Genomic DNA, 23,274 nt, shown 5'->3' on the forward strand with positions numbered 1-23,274 from the left:
GCTGAGAAACTTTGCAGGCTGGTGAACACAGGGCCCCAGGTTTAGTGCCCCCATTGAAGGGGACAGGGGAAACTTGGCTGCCTGGAGCTCAGCTTGGCTGGCCTGTGGTTTGGTGCTGGCTGGCGTGTGCCTGCCCAGCCCTCGCTGTCCCCTCTGTGCTGGGATGACATGGAGGGCAGGCAAGGAGGCATCTGGGTTACTGTATTTCCTGGTATGGGGACCTTGGTAAGGAAAGGTCATGGAGAACAAATCCAGAGGAAAAAACAGACTTGATTGTTTCTGCCCACCCTGCAATCATCAGTCTATTGCGAATCCTTGTGCTTCTGGGAGAAAAAGTAATTAGATTGCCATTAGCTTTCTAAGAACAGCATGTTTTTCCTGATAAAACTGTGTTTCTGAATGTTCTTCTAGTTCATTGGGGTCCTTTTGAGCGTATGGTACTATTGATCTTGAGGATGTCATTTGTAATTTGTAGGCCCTGTATGAACTGCCGTTTATTTGGGCTTGCAATTCCTTTGGGGCTGGTAGCCAAGGAAAATGGTGGTATTTGCTCTAGGTTGTACCAGTTTGGAATTATTATGCCTTAGAAAAGCAAGTGTGAATTCCTGTTTGGGTGAATGTATGTTATGTATGAGCATCCTATTCCTCATCTCTATCTCCTTGAGCTCGGGGCACATAATTTTCACCGGAAATCTTTTAGAAGCAAGAGGCCATTAATTTTCCTGGTCAGGATGTATGCAAGCTGCGTCAGGGCTGCAGCCTTGTAAAGGCTTCTGTAAGAGTTTTTGATGCACATATTCACATATAACATTGAATATTGTGTTTTAAGGCAAGGCATTAGACAGATCTACAGTGTAGTCTTACTTGCTTCCTACGCTCACACCTTCATCTCAAATCTGTCTGTAGTAGTCTCAATACTCACTTTGTTGACTTTTGGCCATTGCTAAACTAGCCTTAAAGAGTATCTGGAGCAAAAATGGGTTGCTTAGCAACATACTCTGGTCTAGGACTGTTGGAGAATGGGTCAGTGATTAACAATTACGTACAATCAAGGTTAAAAATGCAGGGCAGCCTGTAACATTACTGCTCTGACAACTGGAATATTTCTGCATTATGATGCCTTGATTTATGGTGGTGGTAAGTACACTTATACTAGCTGTAGTTCTGACCTCACGAACATGATTATTCAAGACTTCAGTTTTATTAAATTGGATTGAAGCCTTTTTTCTTTACCAGCGTATTACAAAACGGCATTAAATAACCATCTGCTAAGTAACGTAGCAAGTTCTATATTTTTCATATACTTCTTCCTGAAGGTTTGGCCCTTCACATTTCATAAATTCCTAAATGAACATAAATGGGTCCACATTAGAGAGTAGAAACTGCAGAGTCAGCAGTAGAGGAGAAATGCAGGGAAGGGGGGTTTCTGGTTTTGGTCACCTAACTGGTGATGTGTTCCTCCAAACACGGAAACACCAAATACTGTATGAGCTTGAGGAGAAAAAAAAAAAAATATATATATATATATATATATATATATATATATTTTTTTTTTTGAGCCTTATTTTGGCAACATGAACACTTTCATAAGTCCTTGGTGGTGCTTTGTTTTTTTGGATGAAGGAATCCTTGGCAACTCTTCTTCCTTCACTGAGGAGAAAAGGAGGTGGCTGGCTGTGATTCCACTTACCCCATTAAATATCCTGGTTCTTATCATTTCTATGGAAACATACAGTGAGAATATAAATCATTAAAAGAGCACTCCATCTCTTAGATGTTTCTATAACCCCAGCAATGAAATCGGCATTGTTTAGCCAAGAGTCATTTACTTCCATTGTCTAATCAATTTTTAAATGTTCTTGCGTGTTTGCTTTTTTGTTTGATTAACCCTTCTTTTCAGCCTTATCTCACCCCAGTCATCATGCCAAACTTGAAGATTAACTGATAGTACTTCTTTAGCAGGGAAATACTGATTTCCAGGAGTCTTCACTGAGGATGATTTATATGCCTAAGGCTTAATTTTCCATCACTGTCTGAAGCTGAAAAAGTCGCAGGCAAATGGGGAGCTCTTCTCCTTCACTCCTTTGACCTGTCTTTCGGCTCCTGCTGAATAGCCTTATTCACTACCAAATTGAATATATATTTACTTTTAAAAGATCCTTTTCAGGCTAATACTGCTTATCACCTTATTCACCTGCCATCATTGGTCAAGTAGAAAAATTATCTTAATGTCACTCTTCAAAAGAGTTAGCGAAGGTCCTAGTGAATGCTTTCCTTTCTCAGTTTTAATCATACTTTATCATCAAACATAGGACGAAATGGTAAAATACGTATTTGAAATTTTGTGGATGCTGTTAGGTGTCATTAAGAATCATTTATTGTTATTGTGATTTGTTATTGTGCGAGCGATGCTGCACAGCAATCTTTAGGTTGCTAGGATAGGAAATGATCTCTATTGCCTGTTGTTAAAGCTGCAGGATGACAGTAGGTAGGTGGAACGCAGGTGCTGAGACTGGAATTTGGCAAGGGTTCCTCATTTACTGAACAAGCTTTGAGGTACTTAAATGGCCACCTGTGTTTGGGAGGAGAGGTGGCAACCTGAGCAGTGGTTCTTCCCATCCTCATGCTAGAATATAAATTTGAAACATCTTTTGAATCCCGTAGCTCTTGCAGTCATTCTGTGTCTCTGAACTACAGAACGACTACCCCCACTTGACAGTTTGGACTATATTTGTATAAATTGAATGAATCTCCTGTTTCAGAGTATCCGCTGTCTGCTTCCACAGGCCCGAATTTTTCCTTTCCTTCCTGTTTTTTTGATTAGTGTCTTAATTGCTGTGTTCTGAGGCTTTTTCTGTTATGGTTTGTTTGTTTGTCACTAGAGATTGATCCCTCCGAGACAGATGCTTACGTAGAGAGTGCTTGATTGGGGTGGCCTGTTCATGACAGCGTCGATGTATTTGGGGGCAAGTATGAATTGCTGCCTGATCAGATTGGCAGTGACCATTTGCGTATCCCCCTCCATGTGCAAAAGCAAGTCGCAGGGTGTGCTCCTGAGAACGAGATGGGAATTTTAACTTAAATTCCCTGCTATTGGAGAGAAGTAGGATTTTGTTGCTGCTGCTGCCCTCCATCTCTGGGATGTTTTAGTTTTTGAAGCTTTTGATCTTTTGTACTGCAGGCTCAGTTTTTGGTCGGGGGAGAATTTTGAGGCTTGTAGGATATCTGTGGATGCTTGTGATGAAAAGACTGTTATCTGCTTGCCAGTGACTGTAGGATGTATGCTTGATAACCTGTGTGAGCTTTTTGTTTCTTTGCTTGCACTGAAAGATCTGGGAGCCTCGAGGTGGATGTGGCAGCGGGCAAGAGCATTTCCTGCAGTCTGTCGTGACTGTACGAGGAAGGAAGACTGGATGAACAATGAATTATATATCTCATTTATTTAAAGCGTGTTTTTCCACTTTCAAAGTTCAAAAGATTATTCTGTGTACTGATTTCTGATACTGAAAAAGCTGGAAATGTTAGTGGTTATGTTAATGTTGCTTCTGGCTCTCACTGTGCTCACTTTTCAAAAATGAAAATGGCTTATTGCTAATGTGCTTGGCATGTGAGCTTTGATTTGAAATGAATGCTGTCAGCCATATTAAAAAGATGATAAATTACATTTACAATGTGCGTTTATTTCAAGTAACAGCATTAGGGTTATGTCACAAATTAAGTAAAAGCAGAATCATTTAAAACGCAGGCTTCTGCCCCTCCTGGCTCCTGCCTTCTGCTTCCCTGCTATTTTTGTGTGTAGTCCCAGGTTCATTTTTTGCTGGTGATGAAGGTGACTCCCTGCGTGATGGCCACGCTCCTGCTCCTGTGGTGCACCTCTCTGTGCCTTGGTGGTGCTGGTACAGTAGAGCCACGGGGGGGCTCGCCCTGCACGTGGCTGCTTTGGGGCAACCAGCCTGGCTTGCGTGGGGAAGGGGCATTCCCTGTCCTGGGAGTGCTCCTGGGGCTGGCGCAGCCCTGCCAGAGAGCAAGGAGCCCTCCGAAAATGGGGGGATGAGGAGACAGGGTCGGAGCTCCAGAGTGCCTCTTTGCTGGCCTCTCTTTGCCCATTGCTGGTTGCTTTATGTACTCGTTAAATGTGGTGGGAACTGGTGAGTAAAAGAGAAGATAGAAAATGTAACGCAGAGAGTAAGTTCTGATAGATTTGTAGATTAAAACCAACTTGACATATTTCTGTATTCAAGATTTATAATCTAGTCATTCCTTCACTTGCACAGCAGGGACAGAAACAGCATGTAGTTATTTACATATAGGGAACATTAAACAGCAAGCTCTTTAAACCATATGTGAACATAAAATCTAACAACCACTGCTGAGTAATGGGCATCTGAGAAAGACAGGAGTAAAAAATGCAGCAGAAACAAACATAATGAAAAAGTATTATTGCAAGAAGTATCTGTGACATCAGCATATTATTTCCTTATGCTGAAGTGAAAATGTGGCCCTGTAAACCTGTATTTTTCTGCCTCTTGAATGAATACTAAATATATTGAACATGTGCAGAGGCTCTGCTTTGTGTTCCTCTGTAGTTGTAGTTCTTGCATTTGATCCTCACCAAAGTGACCTGGTGGAGGCTTTGTACTGGGTGTTACTTCTTTGCTACTAGGAGCTAGAGGGTGCCTTACCACATTGGTCCAAACCTGCTTCAGATTTGTTGTCATTTCTCCTTTGGGGACAGTTGTAATTCCTCAAGCCTTTGAAACCTTTTAATTTGCTATCAGCTAACTTTGGGGACCTGGCTTGCCTGGTTGCTCAGCGTACTGTCCTTCCTGCCAATGTAATATCTGCCAGTCGTTCAAGATGTGGTACCAGGTAGCAGACTCTTGAATTAGCTCTGGCCTTGCAAGCAGTGGCATTCGTTTGCCCAGGTGCTGAGACACACTCCTGTGACTATATTGCCTGTGCTCTAATGCTACCTGCAGAGCCAGCATGGACATCTTTGCTTTGGTGTCCTTATTGTGGCTGCTTGGCAACTCTCGTGACTATTGCCAGGCTGCTGCAACATAGTGGTGTATAATTTGGATGTTTTAGCTTTGAGACCGGCAAAAGGAATTAGGGTCTGTTAGCATTTTTCCTTCTTTCTGGAGAAAAAGGTACAGTACAGCATCCTCTTTATAGAAATCACTGCTCTCTTTATATAATCTTGAGTAAATATATGTAGAGACTTTCCCTAAAATGTAGCATTTTATGGATTCTTTCCGTTGCTTGTTTAGTCTCTTGCAAATATACTGCTGACTGTTTTTATTTCTCATATTAATTACGGACCAGAACTTGAAAATAATTTCCTTATAAAGGATAGATACCCCCAGGGGGGTGTGATTGTGTGCTACAGAAACCATGTTTATCCTATAGGCATGTTCTGATAGCAGATCTATGTACTGTGGTCCCAGCATGCAGGTTAGATGCAGGGAGCTGTTAGTAGAAACCGAGATGTGTATTCCTCATAAATGTGCATCCAAAGCCCCTCGTTGCTAGAGTCCTCTATGGTACTGGTCATGGTGAGCCTGAGAAGAGAAACTTTTATTGATTTTTAGGGTAAAAAGAGAAGCTAATTTCTGTGATGTAGGGGAATAAGGAAGTGAGGTTCTGTAGTTTCCTTTCTGTTGTATACAGCATTTTAACAAAGAAAATACTGGCCTTTGCATCTCTTTAATCTTTTTAAATCTAGAATTCCTGTATTCTGAAGGGAAGGGAATGAAAATGTGCATGGTAGACTTAAGAAATTTTGTTCTTAAATCCCCATTATTTTTAAGTAGGATTTTAGAAATCTCAACTGTATTTTAATTTGGTTTGTCAAGGTATAATTACCACGAATGAGGTAGGAAACTAATTTAAATACAGCAAGTGTAGTGGAGAATCCAATTTTCAGAAATCAGTAGAAATATAATTGGAGTCATTAAATGCTGGCTTTGGTAATTAAGAGTCAGTTTTTGATGTCTTAGGCTTGTATTGCTAATTGTCCATGAAGAGGATAGAAAAATATTTTCTTTGCTGTGAAATTGGTAGCTCTCTAGGCCTGCGAAGACCACAGCACATGCCCGGCCTGATGGCTTAGGCAAATCTGTGGCATTCAAGATGTGCTTGTTCAGATCCCCGGTTCTTTATCCCTCCTCGTTTTGCCTCTTTTCACAGCGGAGGACATGCGGGAGCGAGTTTTGGGCTGCTCGGCATGCCAGCACCTGCGCTGTGAGGGATGGCACCATGCTTACATCTGGAACTGGCTTTACTGTCTCTAAACAACCCCTTGCACTCGGGGGTCAAGGAGTGCCTGGCGGGGCAGTATGCAGAGCTCGGGTGCCCCATGGTTAAAAAACTTGGCCGTGGCTGGGGCAGGCCTGGACTTCAGCTGCTCTGTGTCCCTAGCCTTGGTGAGGGAGGTTAATTCAGCCGCCCTGAAGTCTTCTCAGGTCCAGAGCAGCCCCTGGATGCTCTTGAGTAGGTCCGTACCACTTCAGGAAGGGCTCTGTCTCAAAAGGTGGCACTGGCCAAACTCAGCCAGGGTTTTGATAGCATCAAATGACTGCCAAGAAGCAACATACTCTGATGGATGATGCTGTGCGGTGTCGTGTCACAGAATATGGAGCAAAAACTGATCATTTCTGCTAATATTCAGGAGAGGTGTTCTACCAAGTCGAAGATGTATGTCTAGCTACTTAGCCTATCTTCCTTTCAAATTTTGATCTCATATTGCAGGTCTGGTAATTGGCACTCTCTTGCAGACTTAAAATGCTGTTAAAGTTTTTCATATGAGACATCGGGGAAGGAGAAGTGCATCCTTGTCACTTCTTGTTTGCAGAATTATCTCTAAGAGGTCAGGATGTTATGCATTTTTAACTCCTGCAGTTCAACCAAGACGTTTAGTGTTCTTATGATGATAGTGGAAACCCTAAAAAGGCTAACATGCTGATAGTTATCATCATTTAAAACAAGCCTTATGTTTACTTTTGTATTAAAAATGCTAATTTTCCAGAGCAATGGTGTATATATAAGGCTTTTTTTCCAAAAACTCAGATAATGCCATTGTTTGGGCCTCCAGCATGGAAACCAGTGTGATGGTTTTCATGCTCTTGAGCTTTCACACCCACACCAAATCCATCAGTGGCTGAGATCTTTTGCTCTGCTTTTTAGTTTGTAATTATCTCATGGTCCAGTGGAAGCCAGAACACAGCTAGGAAGTTGTTTAAAACATGTGTTTTGAAGCCTTGGCCATGCTCATTTCTTAGGCGTGTAAAAACCACTGGCAGTTAAAGTATTTGCTCTAACCAGAAATCAGTGTTTGCAGTTGTGCAGTTTCTCAGTGCTTTGCAAAATTGTGCTTCCCTTCTTTTCCTGGTGGGAGGGGTGCTACCTTTAAAGCTGAAAGGGTGGTTTCTCATGTACCTGTTGATGCTAGGTGTAGGGGTATTCTCTGAAAGGCATGGGATATTCATCCTTCCTTTGGTAGTGGAGGGCACTTGGCAGCTTGGGGGTTGCACTGCCGGGGATGTGCATCTCAAGGGAGTGCTTGCTGGAGCAGCTTTTGCTACCAGCTGTAACTGGACCTAAGCCAGTGTTTAGGGGGCACAACCTCCCTGTCCCTCTTACTTCCCTTTGAAGCCACCTGGTTCTCTGGGTAATGCACTTGAGATACCTGCGAACCGTTGGACATGGTGTTATAAAAGCCAGAGAAATGTTTTAAATAGCTAGAATAAGTTTTAAGTTTAAACAGCTGAGAACAAGTTCTCATTTATGCCAAGCTTTACTGACCAGGTTGACTAGGAAGGACTGGTTCTTCTCCATCAGAGAGCCACTCCTGTGCTGGATGGCAGCCACATTTTCCAGCAGGGATGCAAGCTCAGCTTTCTGCCGCTTCTCCTCCTCTCCTCTCCCCAGGCAATGGGCACCCAGCTAAGCTCCTGCTTGCAGACACAGATTAGGAAAGTAATGAGGATATGCTTTTCTTCTTTATACATAATTTCCTTCCTGTTTTTTCCCTTCCTTCCCCCGCCTTGCCCCTTTGTTTTATTTCTTTAGACAGTCTGTGTTGCTGCCTGATTGGATTGCTAGGTCATTTACCAACTGACTGTGGACTGTGCAGAATTGGGACCAATCCTTGAGGTTTAGCAGTTTGGGGAACTGATGTAGGCTGGCAGCCTGCTAAGCTGCTACAATCCCGTGGGACCAGAGCAGAAAATGGCATTTCCCACAGAACCATATAATGGCTGCGTAAAGAGACTAATCCATTGCTTCGTTTCACCTGGCTTTTTAGCTTTAGGGAAAAAAGAACAAACTCTTTGTTTTAAAGCCTGCTGCATGGTGAATAGCCTACAACTAGGGGTGGCTGTCTTCTGGAAAACACATCTAAATGTGAAACCTTGAATGCTGTTCAGATATTTGCGTATTAGAGAGATGAACAGCTCTTACTTAAAAAGTGTGCTCTGTATCTTAACAAAACACCTCCTTGCAGTTTCCATGGTAAGCTCTCCTTCATAATTGAATAACAGTCATAAATGGTTACATAAAACACAAGTGAAATGCCACACCGAAGCTGAAGGCTGCTCTTGTCAGCTCTGTGTTTGCTCTTGGTGCAGGGGAATCCGCCGGTGCCCTGCGGGGACTCGCAGCAGCCGCCGCCGCCACGGCACACCTCCTGTTGCTGGACTGAAACTCCCTGGAGAGCCTTTGCCCACTTGCCCCAGAGCCGTCGCACCACTCGTCTCTCTCTGCTAAGAAGCAGCCTACTAGAGGAACAGTAAGGACCAAAATGCATTAATAGGACTACATGGAGAAAAACTAAGAGCCTTGGCTTTGAGATATCTCTGTGCAGATAGTACTGTCAAACCCCCTCTTTCCGGAGCTGCTGTATTCACCTAGAAGTTGTTATACCTTCAGAAAATAAGAGATCTTGCCAAGGTGAGTACAAATGCTGTGTCAAACCATGTTTTAACAGTTCTTTTATTTATTTATTTTTCTTCAGTCACTGAGGTATTCTTAAGGAAGAAAAAAAGAATAAAATGCTTGTTACTTCTAGGAAAAGAACTCTTCTGTGCTGTTCTAGCTCTTAGTTTTTTCAGTTTGTGCGTGTGTGTTTTTTTTTCAGTTTAAGTGTTTGTCTCTAATTCTAAGGTTTTGAGTCTTGCTTAAAATTTGTTGCATGAATCAAGCAGTTGTGTTTAAAAAAAATATAATAAAAAAAAATAAATAGATCTCAAGATTTGTATTCCTGAAGCTTGGCAATATTGCATTCCTGTTCGTGGAGCCCCCTGGAAGAAGGGTGTTTCTTCTCCTCGGTAAGAGTACACTTTGATCTGTTGTGCCCAATGTATGCAGCTCTGATGCCTGCTGAGGGCTGTTTTGCCTCTACACTATTTTCCTGCCTGTTGTGGCTCCCCGTGAGTGGAAATCCTCCAACTGTGTTGGCAGGTTTCCTAATATGAGGCAGAAGTCCCAAGAATTGTGCTTTAGGTTGCAGGGACTTGGTAGAGCCGATGGGCTGAGCTGAGTCTGTGGTGGGCAGTGATGTGCAGTCCCTTTGGGCCCTTTGCGACCTTGACCCTTCCCTTCGCCACGCAGGTTGCTGGCTTCAGACGCCTCGTGTGGGTCTAACGATGATTATGAATGCTGGATTTTCAGTTTTTCACTGCCAGCCTCGGTGCACATTCGAGTGGGTGACACCAAAGTGTGTGTGTGGCCTGTTCTCATGTGTTCCCCCACGTTTCATGTTTCATTGGGAGCTCATCCAGGAGCATTATGTTACATTTAAAAGGCTGCATGTGACAAACTAACTGTGGACATTGTTTTGCTTTTTTCTCCCCTTAGCACTGCTGATTTTCAGGCAGTTGCTGCGGCTGCTCCTCCATCCCTGCGCTGTAAGCATTTGCTGATTGCCGCACATATGGCGTGTGAAATTACCCAGTGTTCAGAGGCCTGCGTGGCACTGACAGTAATGGAGCGCATTAACAGCAGAGTGGCAGACCGAACTCTGAATTTTCTCCCCTCTTCCATAGGGAGGGGGTGAGAGTTTTTGTCCTTTTGTTTGTTCGAGTTTGAGTTTTAAGTGCATTGGAAATAGGCTTGCTCTGTGTGTTTGTGTGTAGAGGGGAGGGGAGGAGAGAGGAAGGGATGTGGGAATGGTGACAGCCATGCCATTCTCTTGCTTTGCCTCATCCTAGGAGCAAGTAGTTGCAGTTTGGTCCCCTCCTTTCAGCTTTGACAACAGATGCAAATCATCCTAGCGACTGCTTAGACCAAAGGTGTGAGTGTCGTGTCAGGCAGCCTCTGACTGCATCTCAGCACAGCTCATCCTCACCTCTCCTGCCAGGAGGTGCGTTTCCCCTTTTGCTGGCAGTGGAGGGAGGAAGAGGTTGGGGTTTTCTGGGGGCTGTCGCTGGCCCCCACGTGTTTCCCACTGCTGTTTGAATGAGTGGGGGCCACGTAACGCTCAGACTCTGGCCTGCTCCTGCGCTCTGGTAAGGCTACGGCTTTTATCGACTCTTCCTTCCTTCAGACTTTCTGATTTGTATGTGTGGTGTCAAGGGCTTGGTGAGGAGGGAGGATGCAAGGTAAGAGGTTTCCAGCGTTGGAGGCAACGTCTAAGCCCTCACCTCTCCTTTTCTGGCGGAGAAGAAAGGGAGGGGAGGAGGAGGAAGGAGGACAAGTGTTGTCTCCATCCGTAGCCTCCTGCAGCTTTCTCAGCCTGGTGGCTGGCACTTGTGGCCCCTCCGCAGAGCCCCATATGGCCCCGGCACACCGCCTCCGCCAGCCTCCCCTCGCAGCACAGAGGGGCGACAGAGGCACCGGAGCTGCTTGTGGGCTCTGGAAGACGTTGCTGCGTCGGCTCCTGTCCATAGCGTTTTCCACACAGCCCAAGGGTAGAAGCCACATTTGTTTAGATGAGCTGAAGCCCTGCTGAAAAGGGTGGCGTGTGACTTCCCGTCCGCAGAGAGCACTTCTGGCTCTAGACATGTGTGAGGGGGTCTTGTATTTTTTCCTTTCTTTTTTGTTTTTCCCTAGGGTTCTGCTAACCATGAAGCTGTTAATGCAAAATGAAGGCATGGAAATTTCATATTGTAGTAATTAGCCCTCCCTAATATTTTCCAGTTGTAAATTGCCGGTGCTAACAGATACGTGTTGTTGCAACCGAATAGATGATCCTTGCCAGGAATTGATGATTGGTTTTGTTTGATGGGTTACCACGTCCTGGGAAGCAGTTACACACCCATTACCTAAATATAGCGCAGTGATTAGTTTAACAGAGTTTCCAGTTAAATACACTCTCAATATTTTTTTCCTCCTGTACTTAAGAAAAACTAAAATAGAAAAGGTGTTATATGGTCATGGGACAGCCAGTGCAAGTCCTACGGTTTGGCTCAGTCCCTACAGTGCATGAGAGCTGGTTGGTAAATTCTTATTTCCTTGCAGTAGGCGTAGGATTATTTTGGCTGTGGGCTGTACAAACACAGATCTCCTTGTCAAGGATTAAAGAAAAGAAGAAGAATTTTCCCTTTGACAGAGTCTTTTTGCAGGAACACAGAAGAGAGGTTTCTTGCCCTCTGGCTTCTCCAAGTCAGAGACCTCCGAGTGCCCGAGGTTGGGATTTCCGAGGTGGTTGTTGGTTCAAGCTGCACCCTGCTGATGTGATTTGTCAAGTGTAATCTGTGCAGAGAGGTGGTGCTCTGATCTGCCCCGTGTATGCTGGATGTAGCTAGCTGGAGCATTTTGATTAAAATGTTTCAGGGAGGTAAAATAAAAAGAAACTAAGCGCATTTTGTAGCCTAGATTTTAGGAGTCACTTAAGGGAGTATGCTTGGATGAATAAGGGCAAAGGCAAACTGCAAAAGGCACTTACTAAACTTGTCTGGGGATTTCAGCCCTGTAGTTTGTAGTATGAAAGCTGTGCTTTTCTTTAGGAAATGGCAATAAAAGCCGACAAGCCTAAAGACCCAGATTAATTTAGAAACTCTACAGCTGGGGGAGGATGGGTAGAAACAAGTGCAGTGACTCAGGCTGACCTTTCCACAAACTCCATACAATGTGCAAGGTGTCTGAGCCCTGGCTGTGGCTGAACTGCTGGGTCCCACCAGCTGTACGGGGCAGGCTGAGCCCCAGGCTGCGCTCACTGCTGTGATGGGTGCTGCACCAAACTGGGCTGGCACTCGCGTGGGCAGCTCCTTTATTTGTGTGTGCAGCTCCGCTGCCAGCGTGTGAGAAGGTTATGCATCCATCGGGCTGATTGGCATGGTAGGGCGCTTCCAGAGCGGTGGCGGCAGAATCCATCCCAAAAGCACTGAGAAATGCTCAGGTGTTATTTTGCAATACATAGCAGCCCTTTTGTGCAACTTAAAGAAGTTGGCTTGCTGCTATATGCACTCTCTGACGCAGATTAGTGGCTATTATAAAGGATTTAATTATCCTGATGACCCAAAGTAACAAAAGGTGCAGGTCTGTTCATGTTGAGGGTGATAGTGTGCGTGGTTATTTTATTTCCCTCTTCCCTTCTCCTCCCTCCTCTGCAGCATAAAGCTACAAAGTGAAAGATGATACCTGTATTCCTCTTTCCCAGGCTGGTATATATGATTATTTCTATGATCTTTGTTTATATAGATCTAAGGTAGATTAAAGCTCCTTTTAATATTAGAGTACTTGTCAGGAGACTGGGTAAGTCTGTGTATGCATCTCACCAAAATATTTCAGACCTCCTGGTACCTTTCCTCAGCTTACATTTGTGCAGCTGTTCATTTTGTATAGCTATGCAAGCCCCTACACTAGGAAAATTTTAACCATTTCCATAGTCTAGTTAAGCTACAGACAGATTCCCTCCTAACATTTATCAACCCATGTTCCCTTCAGTAGGAAATGGGGAAGAGAGGATGACAAAGATGATGACAGAAGGAAAGGCTTGGGGAGATGCAGATGGACTGCCCAGAAGGAAGTGATGTTGCAGGAAATAAAAGCTTGGTCTCCTTGCTCCTGGTATGATGGGTTCCAGACTGCAATGAATTTCACTTGAATTAGAGGGAATATTTTCCCCTTTAAAGCTTTCTCTACAAACAGATCATCATATGACTAAACTCTCTCCTCTTCCCTGAAGTTTTATGTAAGAAATTATATATTGTGATACTTGTGTATGAATATATACAAATATGTGTACATATGCATAATTCATAGTACATATAATGGTGTATAATCAGCTTAAGTTATTAGATTGCTTTTCTGCAAATGTTTTTACCTATGTGGAATGGGAGTATTAACTGATTTATTTGTTGAAGTCTTTTCCTGCTCTTCAACTGATGATGTCTTAAGAAAAAAAACTTGCTTTAGGAGCAAGTCATAGAAATCCTGTTTTGAAAAGCTGTTTGGTTTCTTAGGAGCATGTGTGTATGTTTTTGCATCTTTATGATCTTGGTTTTTCAATGGATTTTAAGACCCATTTTTCAAAATTGAATGAGGTATTTAGAAGAATTAGTCTCTTTAACATTTTCTAAAGTGAACAAGACTTTGTTTCTTAAATTGCTGCATGGATGTACCCACATGCACAATACAGTCCTTATAGGCTTTGAGTTGCATTTTTGATCAGTGAGGAAGTTCAAGAGTGCCTTAGCTGTGTGCTCCGCTTCCAAGCGGCCCAGGTAACTCTGCAGGAGCTCACACAGCGGAACAGACTGTATGTTACAGGATAGGTAGAATTATCAGTTGCATGTAACTGTCTAGGAAAATCCCATATACAAAACAGTCCAATTTGAAGAGATCTTTGGGAGGTAGCTGGAAGAGCACAAAACCTTATGCTTGTTGCTATGGGTGATACGGATCTGAAGGCAGCTGCAGTTCGAGCTCTGAATGGTTCAGCTAGTTCCTTATCTTTACTTACTGTAACACTCCATCGAGTAAGAGTTCATTTGCCACTTCCTGAGCTGGGGAGCAAAAGGAGGACTGCTGTTACAGTGACTGCTGAGTGGCGTCAGCTCTTTGCAAGGCCAGTAGAAAGGGGGAGACCTTGCTGTCAGGTTTGGTGTGCTGGCCTGTCCCTTGTGCCAGGGCTGTGCCATGCAGGCAACCTTCTCCCTCGTACGGACAGGGGCAACCCTTGCAAGGAGTCCCTACATCACACACGTGTGTGTGAGGAATCTGCAGCCCAGAGACAAGTCAGTACCTTATTTTGAAAATTGCTCTCTTGTAAAAGCAGCAAGTTGCAGATGAGCTACCTTGACACAGAGAAACAAGCTGATGTCTTGTACGTCATCTGGTTCATGGTTGCCCTACAAGGTAGCTAAGGGAGTTGCAACCCATGTTGTCCAGTGCCCGGTGAAACATGCTGCGGGACTGTGGTGTACGTTTCTGCCCTGCTGTATGTCCATCAGCTGGGGCTGAAATGTCAGGTTCAGTCTCAGTGGTCATTCTTCTCGGTCCCGCTCCTGGGGTTGATGTTATAAATTACAGCAAAAATGTTTAAGCCTGGTGGCTTAGTGAATTCCACTTTGTTCACAGTCTCTGCATCATTTAAATCTCTCATCGATTTGAGCCTTTTTATTTCAGAAATCAAAATAGAAGGAGAGAACATGTTAATTTAGCTTTAATGTCAAGTTTTATTGGGAGTACCATTTGTTACCAGTGCAGTACACTTAAGTTCCAATTAAATCTTGGTAGGCACATTTCATTTGACTGTATGGCCTAAGTAAGATTATTATATAAGCCTCTTCTCAACAGTTTAAAGCCTAATTAAATATTCTCTGTTCTCAATTGTAAGGAAGATATTATTTTAATTACAGTATCTTTTTTTATGACATGCAAAGCACTCAGCTACCAAGAATAGTGTGGTTGTTTCCTAAATTTGATATGCATACTTTTTTTTTTTTACAATCTCACTTGAGTTCAGTGCAAAGCTGACCAGAAGAAATGGCACTAAGGTACAAAATATACAACCTTTCCTGTTTGTGCCGTTGAAATCTGGTATTTTTTTAGCATCAACATGAAAGTTTCCATTCTTCATTTTTTAGTGAAGAAAACTGAAAATTGTCCCCTTCCCTTTTTGTCCTTTTTTTTTTTTTTTTTTTTTTTTTTTACAGTCTCTGCCCTATTAACTTTCAAAAGATATTTATTGAGTAGAAAGCATAGTATTTGGGTAGAAAATTGTCACATTCTTTTATAAAATGCATAAGACTATCCAGATGTGTTGATTTGAACTGGGCTCCAGTAATTTTGAAAATGAGAAAATGCCTGTACATACAGCTCCTAGAAAACTGATCAATGTGTTATTTGGGGGTTTTTGAACATCTGGAATTATTTCCTAATTTTGCAGTAGATTTAGTGTGCAACTGGGGGCAAATTGCTTCACTTCTGTCTGCCTCACTTACTCCCTTGTGTGAAAGACAATATTGACATAGGGTGGTTGTATGAACAAATGTTTATGATTCAGTAGTGGTATGGCCTGCATAAGGTACTGTTTAGGTATGGCTAACCCTGCTTTGTGGCAGCAGAATGCCTTGTGCAACTGTTTGAAATTTCTTCCAAGTCTATGATCTAGGCCCTGTTGACTCAAAACAACCAGGTGTGTTTCATGTCAGAGTTCAGCTGAGTCTTGATGGAAGTCCTGACCATGTTTCGGTACAGCATGGCATTTCATTTGTTCTCTTATGTTCACTTCAGTTAGCCATGCCTAATCTTGATGTTTCCTCCCTTCCTGATTTGCAAAGCAGATTCTGTTTGGTGGATGGTACGTATCATTATAAGAGTTTGCCCTAGCAACCAGAGAGATGTCCAAAAATAGCTTATCCCATCATTGCAGTGCATCTCTGAATCTCAGGAAGTTATACTGCAGTCTTGCTAGGTGGTTAAAGGCTGTTGTTTTGTTTCTAATGATCGGACAAAAATAAACTCTACTATGAGTAGACTTGACTCTGTGTGCAGAGTAATGCTGTTTGAGACATGAGAGAAATTCCTGCAATGCTTACATGCTGAAGAAAAATGCCTTTGAAGCCAAAATATTTCTCTGTGTATCCATGTGTATGATTTTGTTTACAGCTTGTTATCCGAACAGTCATCTGCTCAGTGAGCACCTGATCTCGAAAGACGTGTAGTGCCTAGCTAGGCTATGCCATGTTTGAAATTATCTACATAACTGGTTGCTCTTGGCTCTTTTGCCCCTGGTACCTGGAGCAGCACACTTCCTGGCTGACGATGGCCAATTAAAAAGGTTTTCCTTTTTTGAGAATGTGGGGTACCTAAGTCTCTGCTGCTATTTGATTTTGTGCTAGTCAACACAAGAAATATTTAAGATACTCTTGGAGTGTGGCCATTTTCTTCTCCCTATCTCTCCAATTTAAGAAATCTTCAAATACAACCTTTGGGATAGCATTGCATTTCTATAGCACTACAGGAGCTTGAGAATTTATAGAGATGTGTTCAGTTGCTGATCATCTTCTGTTGTTGCAATGCTTTTTGTATTGATTTTCTTTTCATCACTTTTGGAGGGCATTCTGCCATCTGATATGTTGTTATATTCCCTTTTCCTGATGATCTGCTTCAGTTTTCCATATTCTTTCATCTAGCCATGCCCTTTTTTTTGCTCTATTTAAAAATATCTGTTAAAGTCCATATATTCTTAAAAACCTTTCCCTGGGCTATTTTTTCTTTTAATCTTAGTGCAAACTCAAACCAAGGAATTTTAAATCGCTTGGCATCATTCATGTATTTTATGCATAACTTTCAATTGCAGTTGGATTGAAAACGTAATTTTTCTTCTTTAAAGCTTGAACATATCAGAAAAGTTCTCATTCTGCCTGGGTTTAAAACTGGGTTTGTGTCAGCAAGGGAGTGAGAAAGCTACTCTGGGCTGGAATGGTGAGCACTGCCTTGGCAGTGATCAAGGTGCTTGGCTGGGAGATTAGTTCAGGTTCTTGTTCTGCCTTCTCAAAACATGGGTCTGAATGTGGACCTTGGGCCTCTCAGGTGAATGTCAAGCATCAGATTGTCTCTTCTGGAATTTCTCTTCTTTGAAGAGAAAGTTCCATCTCTCACCTGAAAGGCTTTTCATACCAAAGTGTTCTGGTAATTCTTGTTTTCCAGTCTCTTTTTTTGACAGTTACCCTCTTCTAATGACAGATGGTTTGCAGGGGTGGAGTGGCCCAAGAACTTTAACCTGCAGATGCTGCTCAATCTGTTAGCAGAAAAAGACCGAATTGATTCGAGTTTGACAGTAGACCCCTTGCAACCTGCAATTCGAAGAGGGAAAGGAGGGGGGAGAAAAAAAAAAAGTGATCATACTGTGCTGAAACACTGAATGTGACGCTCATTCTGCAGTCACGGAATGTATTTGCTCTACGAATTTCTCCCTGTACTGTCTCCAGAGAGCAGCTGTGTTTTGGAGGAGTGGTTTCTCTTGACTGGGCCTTGGCTGCCAAGGGAAAAAGCTCATGAAGTAGCCTGGCTGTTTAAAGAACTTAAGCCTCATCCTGAACAAGAAGAACAGATGTGATAAAATAAAGGCAAGATGTGGTAGGTAGAAGCTTCTATTTAGCATCATATGAACCATTATTATACTAAATACATTTCTGAACATGCCAGTATGTTTCTTTATGGTAGACTTTGCCGAAGAGGCAACTGGCTCTCTGGATGCTTTGCTGAGAGGCCTCATTGGCTTTAGCTGGTTTGGACAGTGAATGAGAATCTCATGGTGGAAAAAGATGCCAGTGAGGGACTGAATTAAGGGCTTGAACCAAAGCCGAGTGAAGACAATGGCAGACTCTTAAATGTGTGTTGATGAGCTTTCTATCATGTACAAAAGAGCTTAATTTGTTTCACGTTAACCACTCTAAATAGCTTTTAGATGATACAAAAGAATGATGCATTTATGCCCTATTTGCTCTCAAAGGTCTGGGTCAGAACAGTATTTGTTATTAGGAACTGAGGAAGGGAAACAAATGTGTGGTGCTCAGGGACTTTCCTTCTGATTTGATCAAGCTGCACCATGCAAGCTTTTTTACTCCTCTCTTTGCAAAACTAAAATGTTTCTTAAAAAGCATATGCTTATTTATCTATTCTTCTTCCATTATATTACAGCTGTGACCTATAAAGAATTCAGAAGTGAATTAAAACAGTGGTATATAATTCAGTTTAAATATGTGATGACATTTAAGATTCTGAGAGCCAGAAGTTACATAAATTGTTGGTATAGAAAACAGAAGATTGCTGAGATTAAAGAGGAACACCAGACATCCATTTGCGTTTATGGATGTGGGAGAGAAGAGACAATCAGATGTAATATTGACACTGAAATATATAAAGAGAGGTTTTCTTCATTATCTGTATTCTATAGAGTATTCTGTATTCTCTAGCATATTCTTGCCATGTGTTCAGTTTCCAGAAGTTTGTATACATTATCTGCTTTTCATTCCAAACAATATAACATTTATTAGTGATTTTATAAGGAGTTGTTTCTGAGGAAAAGAATCTGTAGAAAGCTGCCTGTAATTTTGATTTCTGCTCTGGCACTATACTATATACAACATATACCATCTGCATCAAAGAAGATGGTAAACAATTTGCCTGTCAATTAACCGGCTGCATAATTGTCTTAAAGGTATTCACTGTGATGAGTATCTTTTTGAGGAACGTTACTGATGCTTTACTATTAGTTGGTAACGTAGCTTCCTCAGTAGACTTGTGTTGATCCCTCTCCATGCTTAGCGAGAGAGTCCTGAAAACAGAGCTAACATTTTCAAAGTGGACTATCCTGCAGAGCTGTGCTGGGGAATGTAGTAGGAGCAAAACCTGTTTTATGTCCAGGCCCATTACATTTGGGCTATTGCAAAGGACTGAAACGCAAGGTGGAAACACAGAGCTTCCGCATTGAATGTCTTTGTACCAAAAATGCGTGTCTGTAGCACAGTGTTACGTGACCCATTGCTGCTGGTAGGGCCAGTCCCCCCTGGGAGAGGGCCCTTGTGCTCGCTGGCACTTGACAGGCAGCAGCAAAGGCGACGAGCAGGGAGTATGTGCAGGCATGTGTGAAGCAGTCCATCAGGTGCTGGATGAAGCTACGGGTGAGGGGAAACGGAGATGCGCCTTCTCCTCTCTGCGTGGTTTCTAGGGTCCCTTCTCTTCCTCCTCCTCTTCTGAGACGGGGAGGAGTGCCAAAAATGGAATTGCAGAGGAGGTGTTCTGGGACGTCGTGATAGGAAGCTTGATAAATTATTCTGCTTACAGTTCATGTGCTTGCAGCCTTATGAATGGTGGATAAAAAGACTGTATTGGACATAATTGTAAATAAATAGAGCAACCACCGCAATGCTGTAATGTTGCTTTCCACGCTCACCTCTTTTTTTTTGGGGGGGGGGGGGAATTACTTATGCTTGATTGTTACAATTGATTGCAATTGTGAGAGCTAATTTTAGTTCATAAATTTTATGATGGAAACCTGCCAAGTGTTTGTGTAATGGAAGATAACAACTGCACAGAACGCGATATAGGGTATGTTTGTCTTTCCTTGCTCCAACCAAATGTTAGTAACCGTTTCATGGTCTGATATATATGCAGATATTGTCTGCATATAGCCAAATAGCCAGTTTTCTCAAAGAAGAAAATACACCCCGCCTGGGAAAACAGAACAACAGTTTAGAGAATTGTGATGAATTTAAGAACAAGCTGAATTAAATGCTGGTGATAGCAATCAGTTCCTTAGTTTTAGGTCTAACACTAAAACCAGTTGAGCTCATTTTTAAACTATGCATGATGGGACAGAAGGTAAATAGTGCTGCTCTGACCTTAAGAAAAGAAAATCCAATGTGTTTAGTTTATGAAGCTAAACATGGGCATATTGGTATATAGATCTGGCCCTTAGAAAATGTCACAGTAGCTATCTTAACAGCCTGGTCCAGTTTCTATGAAGTTCACTGTCAGGACCTGCAGGGAGAGTAGTTGTATCTGTCACAGGATGAGCATCAGAGAGTTTGTTCCCAAGAGAATTGTTAACTTGGGAATGAATTTGCTTTCCGTGTCCTTTTTCCATATATCCTGAATTCAAGATTGCTCAAGTAATCTTTGGGATCATTTTGCAGGGCTTTCCTCTTCTTCCAGGAGCTTTCAGCCAGTGAAGAGGAGGAAGTTTGAAGTAGTACTGAGGATGTGAAAAGTGCATATAGGTTTGTGGTATTCAAGGCTTTATGGGACAATTTTTACTTGGATTGGAAAAACATTATTTAAAAAATTGAGCTCATCTAATAGATTAGTCTTGGTTCTCAAATTATTAGATGAGCTCATTTGTAAAATAAAATACCAAAACTAGTTAGAACTCATGTCATCTCTCTCCCATGGGATATTAGTGTCTCCTCTCACTTGTCTTTTATATTTTCAATCCAGTTGTGATTTGTCTTACACATTTGTTTAAATACAAGTTATATCTTCAAGCTAAGATCACATTGTACATTCATCCTGGTCATCCTTCTGGAGTTATTCACGGATGTAAGTTTTGGCAAAGCCAGGGCCAAAAATGACAGGTGGAAGATCCACATTCTTGAAATCAACTCTCTTTCATCTTGGTTTTGGGCATTTTTAGTTCAGCTCAGTGCTGTATGGGTTTTATTTAAGGAGATGGCTTGTCCCTGTAAAAGTGTCTTTAAAAAGGATAAAACAGTTTAAATCTGTTCAAGAGCATTAATTAAAATGTATTTCGGTCCGAAGGGGATAAGAGCATGTTGTTTTTGTTTTGTTTTTTTCCCCTTCAAAATAAAGCACTAGTCTTGTGAAACATTTTGCATCTATTACAAAGGGAACTTTGGTACATTTTTCTAAAATGAGGAATGAGCAAATTGCATCTGCTAGGTGTGGGAGTGACATTTCCAAATCCCACTGACAGTTGCATTGTCAAACTAAACATCTCTCATCTCTCTCTTACTGGTGCTAACTGAATAAGTCCCCTTTTTAGAGGTCAAACCATCCCAGTGGAGGAGGCCGGCAAGAGGTACAGGCACCTTTAGGACTGAGATAGGACAGAGCATGCAATTCTGTACTGGGGTAAATTTTGCTTTCTACAGGGAAGTGAACTTCAGAGCTCTTTGTCCGTAACTACACCTCTCCAGGAGAAGAGGAGATTCCTGAATTTAGTTTATCACGTTTGATTAGCAAAGGCATCTTTGTCTTCCCAACAGCAAGGAGACAACCGCAGCATACAGTACTGACGTGATGTTGGTGGCAGTAGCCACAGTCGGTCATCCTGCTCCCGCAGGCTGTGGCTCTGGGATGGGATGGGGCAAAAGAGCCCAGCTGCCAACCTGTGCTCCCCCCTCTGGTCTCCAGGTTTCTTTAGGAGAGCTAATGGCTGTCATAAATGCCTCATTTAAATAGCATATTTGCAGTAATCAACCCCCCCCCCCACACACACACACCCTATTGAAGCAGATTGCAGAAACAGGAAGAATATGAAAAAATTTCTGAACACTGAGAGCACCTTTGCTGTTGGTTTATACTTGTAAGTTTTTCAGGTGATAATGATATGTGATGTAACAGGGATGTTCCTTTGTTTTAAGCAATTACAATTATCTGCTTGTTTACATCACCATTTTCATTGGTAGATTCCTAGGTGCTTTGCAAAAGAAGACCTTTGATCTCAGATCTGTTTTAACGGGAATGGGTTTTTGATTTTGAGAAGTGAAATGTCATACCAAAGGTCACCCTGGAGCTGCAGCAGAGCAGGGAAGAGCACCTCTCCTGTATGCTGGCAGATGCACAATGCCGTTTCCAGTTCTACTGTTTATTTTGCTTCCAAAAAGATTATAGAATCACAGAATAATTTAGGTTGGAAGGGCCCTCTGGAGCTCGTTTGGTCCAAACTCCCCCTCGGAAAGCATTTACAAGCGTTTTTATATAAATGTGTGTGTGTATAAACAGTAATCTGGCATGTGTATCACGTTTTGGTTAGTATTGTGGCACATGTTGTGAAAGTACTTATTTGTCACATTGGTTCAGAAGCGATGTGCTCTGTCCTATGTAAACGCTTCCAGATCTTGCAGCCTTACTGTAAAGAAAGCAATCGCCTGAATTGGAAAAAAGGTGGCTTTAGAGAAACTAATGCAAACAGTAAGTTTAAAGGAAGAGAGAGGCTGGATGAGCACAGAGAAAATATTTTTGGAAATGCAGCAAATGGCGAAATAAAAGGCACAGAGCCAAGGACAGGACCAGGAGACAAAAGGAGCAGTAATGAAAGAAAACTCATAGTGGCAGAGAGGATGATTGGAAGCGAAAGCTGAAAACACAAGCAGCGTGAAGCTTGCTGTGTTTGATCTATTTGATATGTAGATTCACAGAAACTTAAGGCTAGAAAAATAGCTTTGATCATCTACTCCTGTGACTTCTGACCCTTGGTCTGGGAATCCTTGGGAACCTGTGACCTCCTGTGAGAGGGGATCTGCAAAAGGTACCTGTAGAAGCAAGTTCATGTTGGGAGCATGTGTGAGTTTGTTTAGCTAGGAGGGATTTCTGCAAGGGCCTGCTCTTGCTCTGGAAAATCTCTTGTAGGACAGAAAGCAAAGGGGAAGACCTTGATCTAGCCTGACCTTCTGCATAACGCAGATCATGGCACTTTGTGCTGCCTTGTACTTTCCCCCTCAGGGCTATGAAACTTCAGTTTGAGTTGTAGCATAGCTCTAAGACGCTCTTTCTTTTGCTGGGGCTTCGTGTGACAGCGAGCTGCGCCGTGCCCGTGGGTGAGCCCCTCCAGCGATGTATTACTTCAGCGCTGAAAGTCTGCGCTTGGTTTAGTCATGTCAGGTATCCATGGAGTGCCTGTCGTAATGTTGTTGCTGTGCAGATAAGCTGGAGGAGCTGGAATCTGAATGTGGTAAGGAGACAGGAATCCAGCAAAAGGATTTATCGCCGCTGCTGCTTTCTTACTTAATGCTTGTGTTGTGGGATTGCCTCGAGGCCTCAACGGAGCGGGGGCCCCACTGGAGTAGATGCTGTGCAGGCGTACGGACCACCAAAAAGTTGACAGAAGAGGCGGTTCTGGCTAGCGGGAGTGGGGCAGGAACAACCGCAACGGGGAAAGCGTCTGGAGCAATTGGCGAGGAAGATGGCTTTAGCTGAGCTATTCTGAGTTGAGTGGACGCTGCAAAGAGTTGGTGTGTTTGGGAAGGGGGAGAACGATGTGAAGAGGGTGAATATACCTTGTGCAGCATGGTTAGCGCTACCAGACAAATGGAAAGGGTAGCTTTAACTGCAGGACCGAACTACTGAAATTCCTGGCTGATG

The sequence above is a fragment of the Apteryx mantelli genome, chromosome 1 (assembly GCF_036417845.1).
Source record: "Apteryx mantelli isolate bAptMan1 chromosome 1, bAptMan1.hap1, whole genome shotgun sequence".
Classification (NCBI taxonomy): Eukaryota; Metazoa; Chordata; class Aves; order Apterygiformes; family Apterygidae; genus Apteryx; species Apteryx mantelli.